The 6,013-nt window shown below is 35.8% G+C and overlaps 1 non-coding gene across 1 annotated transcript; it reads right to left on the bottom strand.

The window, feature by feature from the left end:
* Positions 1 to 2,451: 2,451 nt before the first annotated feature.
* Positions 2,452 to 2,597, bottom strand: LOC113438559 (U1 spliceosomal RNA). The gene has a single exon (XR_015742535.1). It is a non-coding gene; the product is annotated as a U1 spliceosomal RNA (small nuclear RNA).
* Positions 2,598 to 6,013: the final 3,416 nt, after the last annotated feature.

The following is a 6,013-nucleotide window of genomic DNA, read 5'->3' on the forward strand; positions in this document are numbered from 1 at the left end:
AACTTCTTGGGGTTACTCAACTTCTGCGGTTTTCTTACCACAGAAGGTGACCATCGCAGAACCGCTCAACAGACTGCTAGATAAAACAACCACCTGGGCCTGGGGGTAACACAAGGCTGCTGGGGGCAACACAAGGCTGATGGGGGCAACACAAGGCTTTCAAAAAGATTAAAAACATCCTGACATTTAGCAGCGTTCTCATACAATACAGCAAGATGCTACCATTGATACTCACATGCAACGCCTCTCCCTATGGAATTGAAGCAGTCCTCAGCCACCGACTACCCAATGGGAAAGAAGCCCCCATAGCATATTACTCAAAAACACCATCCAAAACGCAAAGAAACTATAGCCAAGTTGACAAGGAAGTTCTTGTCGCAGTCTCAGGAGTCAAGCGCTTCCATGAATACCTTTATAGAAGACAATTCAATTTGATCACCGACCACAAACCTTTGCTGGGCATCCTCGCCGGAGATAGACACACACCAAACATCCTATCACCCAGGATGTTAAGATGGACTGTGTTCCTGGCCTATGGATTATGCGGTAGCTGTATGCAGCCAGTTCTTCCTTTCTTCAGAAAGAAGAGTTATGGTTCCTACATGATGATGACAAGTTGCATATTCCTAAAATGAACCTGATTGTTGTGTAGGCCCTTCAATTATAGCAAAAAATAAAAAACAAAAACAAGTGCTTGAAAGTTAGGCAAAAACAGAGAAGGTTCTTGAAGATGAAACATTCTGGTGGGAGACAGTAAAAGGATGTTGATATAAATATACAGTGCAAAGAGTGAACCTGTAATTAAAGGCAAAAAACAAATGACTTCAAAGGATTGAACATCATTTTGATTTAGAAAGAAAAAGAAGCAAAAGTAAAAATCCATGTTGTAATAATAGATTTTTCTGCTCCTCTCTAGAAGAAGATGGGAGAGAAACTATGATAAAAGAAAAGAAACAAATTGCTTGAAGTGGAAATTCAAAGAGTATAGGGATGTTCTTTGAAAGTAAAATAAAACCTCATAATGGTGTTTTATGTTACAAGGTTTCACTACATGAAAAATTATGTAGAAGCTCAGAGTAGAACACAACCATGTCTTTCAATATATAAATGAACACAAATACCTTCTCACACATACACAATCTTCCCAGTATTGTTTATCATAGTAACACAGAGCAGCCACTTTCAATATGGCATCAACACATTTTCATTAAAATTAAGAAAATGAACAAGGAAGTACAAAAGGAAAGAAACCCCAAAGCAAACTATACACATGCAATACATAATAATGATTCAACGTACACAGAATCATATTTATCAGTATTTTCATTACACTGATAAATAACCAATTTAAAAATTGAAAGCAGACACATCGCTTCAACCTAAGATTTAAAATGGTCATTTCTTTCCAAAATGTAGATTGTTTTCAGCACACTCCAAAGTTGATAAATTTCTCAAACACCATAAATTGATATATTTCAAAGTTTTGGTATATCATTCAATATCACATTAAATAGCCTCTTAATTCTCTTTCCAATTTCATACTAACAGTAATGTGAATATTCAGCTAAATTGGGTTACAAATCTGGCCTGGATTCAAATTTCTTTTATCTGGCCATTGTCTTGGTTGCAGATCTTCCTGTTCCTCAAGCTTATTCCTTCTTCCATTACAAGCACCATGTAACCCATGTCAAAAATGGGCAGGCCTCAATTGTTGAATTGCTACCACAATCTTGACTGTAGGACCACCTGCTCCTACAGATGTCCTTGTATAGATGATATAGAGAAGGGTTGTCAAACTCAAGGCCTTTGATGTGATCGAATCTGGCCCATGGGGACGTCCTTGTCTACCCAATGAGAAGAGGAAAGATTTGGCCAGAGTAACTTCGCCTCGGTCTACGCAATGCAAAGAGGAAACATGCCAGCAGTTTGGGGAGTGGTGTCAAGCTGGCCATGCCCACCCAGTTGGACACACACACACACACACACACACACACACCGAGATCAACCACAGCCCTGATGTGGCCCTCAATGAAATTGAGTTTGACACCCCTGATATAGAGAGTAAGATTTTTATGTACATGATCTAAAGTAGCCACTTGAAACTTTCAAGCACAGAAGGCAGGATATAAAAAGGTATTTGTTTAAGCTTGTGTCCACAAAAGAACTCTCAGTATGATAATACATATCCCAAGTGAATTATTTGCAAGTAAATCTCATGGATTGTTACTTTATCATTACTATAAATTGTCACTAAACAGTGACAAACATTTTTAAAAGGTAGAATGACAAAGCGGTTCTATGAAGCAAGATGTAAACATTTACAATAGGTTTGTACATTTATTGATTTTATTTGATTTTATTTGATATGATATGATTTGATTTAATATCTACAGCTACCCATCTCAGGGTGGCTCACAATTTAGAAATGTAAATATTATAATTAAAATTGAATGCAGTCCGCCCCATCACAAATTATGTAGTTGAGTATCCACATTCAGGAAAATTGAAGGGGTCAGTACACCCAGAGAGCAATGCATGAGACTCACCCTGGAAAAAACACCTTCACGATCATGGTATCTCCCCTGCCAGATAAATATATTGGCAACATCAGGTGGGATAATGATAAACATGGTTACGGGAGCCACTTTTGGAGGCATCTTGATTTGGATTGCCAAGGAAGCTCCCATGTCTTGCCAAACCAATTCAAGATGCCTCTAAAATGGTTCTTGTAACCATGTCTATCATAATCCCACCTGATGATGGTTAAAGAGGGCACAGCAGATCAGGAGACAGAACACCATGTGGCACAACACCAGTGATTTCCTTATCCTTCCTCTGATAACAGTAAGTAGGACAGAAATGACTTTACTTGCCCTTACTAGTTTTTTTCTGCCCTCCTGATGAAACAGAATAACTTGTAATTATAGTTTGCTGTTACTTGCTTTGGCTCCAGTTCAAAAACCATTTCAGTTCCAGCCAAATATTTCTCTGATATTGTCTATTGATCTAGCAATTAGCACTATTAATTAAATGATTGTATTTTTTTTTTATAGAAAAGCAATTTACAGACATTCAGTAAATGCTCTTTCTTTGTTTCTGTTAAACAGTGGTTTAAATAGGAGATTCCAGTTTCCCCAAGGAAGCCACCGGGTGGAACAGCTTGGAAATGAAGGAATTCTGAAAAGATCAACTTGTCCTAAGCTGATCCCTGGAATGCCTATTGGCTTTCATCCACATGAAGTAAAAACTGCAAAAATGCATTCATATAATTTTATTACTTTATTTAAAATGTTTTTAATAACAGAAATAGCAGCTTATCATTAACATGCATAATTCAGTAACATCCTAAATATTGTTATATGGAATTTAAACCTGTTCATGAGCATGCTTCCATAAAACCTTGCCATGCTTCCATAAAACCACCATTTTTCAGGATAGTATCCTGATTCAATATTAGTGTATTTCTACAAATTGAATATTAATTTCCTCACATAAGAAATATAAAACTGTATTTTTTCCCAGTAGCATTAGGAAATCAAACCATTCAACACATCTGTCTATAGACAGACATATGAATAAGATGTTTTCTTTTGTTTTCTGTATGAAATAATTAATTGAGAATTGTTGCTTGAGATCTTATTCAGGTTGGGATTTTATTTACAGGGATAAATGCTTACATGTTTTTGTTTTTATATCACTGACAATTTTCAGGATGATTTCTAATATAGCAAATGAAATGAAAACTTTGAGCTAGACTTTTAAAAGCATTCTTCCAAGTGTAGAGTAGCTGGAGTGATTATGCATTTAGCATGAGGAACAAGTTATATAATCTTATTCTCTTACTTTTGAAATTTGACTTGAAAATAGCAAAATGTAAGAAAAATATTTCTAAGTTTTTGCCTTGTTTTATCTGGGTAGAACAGAACAGGATAACAGAGTTGGAAGGGACATTTGAGGTCTTCTAGTCCAACCCCTGCTCAAGCAGGAGACAAGTGGCTTTCCAGTCTCTTCTTAAAAGCCTCTAGTGAAGGAGTATCTACAATTTCTGAAGGCAAGCCATTCCGCTGGTTAATGGTAAATAACATCAGATAAATAACATCATTGTAGATAATATTAATTGTTAATAATAGATTGATGTTCTATATTAAAATATAATCTGTTTTTCTTAGCATAGTTGCTTGTATGGCAGTTCGTTGTCTCAACAATAAACGCGTTTTGCAGGATCTAACTGCCATATAGTCTAGACATTTTTTCGACCAATTGTTTGGCCCATTTTCTGTTTAGTAATGCTGATATAATAATAACAAGGTTAGATTGTTGCAACTCTGCAATGAGTTGCTTTTAATAATATATTTCCATTTTTGTTCCTAATGCACCCCTGAATAGTATATGTAGAATTGTACTTTTTAAATTTCTATCTCTAGAAACTGGTCTTCATTTTAATAGGTAATTTTGGGAGGTTTTACTCCTTGGATTGAAACGTTCAAGCAGAAATTGGTATTCTCATCTTTTGGAGGGAGAGGCAGTTAACAGGCTTGTCTCATAAAACAACAATTCATTAATTATTTCTGATAGTACATTTATGCTGACTGCATGAAGTTTGACTATACATCATCATACCCATAAATCAAGGTAAATCTTATGTTTGGCTGAGAAGAACTAATCAGGCAATTATGTGAAAAACTTTGAGTTCCTAATTGATATTGGCAAGTAAAAGTGAGCAAAGAAACATAAGATGCTCATCAGCTCTATGCAAAGCACTGAAGCAGTTCTGTGAATGCATAGAAGCCACTTTGCTGGCACTGTTTGGTTTTAGTAGAAGTTCCAACCAAAGTAACTTCTCTGAATAACAATAACCGGGCAGATGAACAATACCCTTAAAGTAGTTTTCAGGATGATGCCATTGCCTTGAAACTTTGAAGAGCATATTTTCCATCCCATTTCCTGAACCCTTTGCTACTGATTTTCTCAGCTGCTGGTCCAATGATTTGATTTCCATGAAGTCTTTGGTGCTCTCTGAACTTTGCTGTTTTCTTGCAGATGTTTCATTATCTAACTAGGTGACATCATCAGTGCTAAAAGGGTATGCTCAGCAGACTCCTTTTTTTTTCTAGCACTGATGGTGTTATCTACTGGGATAATAAAACATTTTCAAGAAAACCACCAAGCTCAGAGAACACCATGGGCCGCATAGTTCAAGCTCAAGGTACAAATATTTCTTCTATTGGTTATTCATTTTCTGAAGGAACAACAAATAGGCACACCACATACCTGCTTAAGTAGACAGAATATCTCATCTTTTTAAAGGGAGCCACTTGAAGACATTAAGAAAAGAATGATACAATTCAGGGACCCATATCCAGCCATATCAAATTTTAGTCACAACAGAATCTATATAGACAATGGAGAAAAAGATAATATATGTTCACTTATAGTACAAAGAAGGGCCCTGGACTGCACTTATTTTTTTTTAATCAGGAACTAGACTGAGGTTTATGAAACAGGCGTCATAATCAAATGTGTGAAGATTGCTGCACTTTTTCACACTGCATCATGTTGGAGTTGCTTTTCTATTCAGTAACTGCAAGCAAAAAAAAGAGATCCCTTTGGCTTGTTAATAATAGACCTTCAAGCACTCTTCAAAAAGTGTTTTCTTATACATGAACTGGATAGAGTACCATAATTTAACCTTGAAAAACATGAGAACTGTTTTATCAATGAACAGCAGGATGGACATAGACAAAAATACAGAGAGATATAGATAAATATATTTTATACCAAGTCTGATCATTTCTGTCACTGGAGCATTATAGTAACATATCTCAATCTGTGAATGTAGCACGATATTGAAGACATGGTGATATCCATTCTTAATATTATAAAGTTTTCCTTGTTTTCTGTTGGTTTTGAGAGCATTCCAGGTATGGTTTAAATAATCTGAAAGTATGCATTGGAAGTATTATGATCCAATCTTTGATTTAATAAATAGACCTTCCTTTCATGTTCATGATTA

Source organism: Pseudonaja textilis, chromosome 2 (genome assembly GCF_049901715.1).
Source record: "Pseudonaja textilis isolate UNSWEBS1 chromosome 2, rPseTex1.2, whole genome shotgun sequence".
Taxonomy (NCBI): domain Eukaryota; kingdom Metazoa; phylum Chordata; class Lepidosauria; order Squamata; family Elapidae; genus Pseudonaja; species Pseudonaja textilis.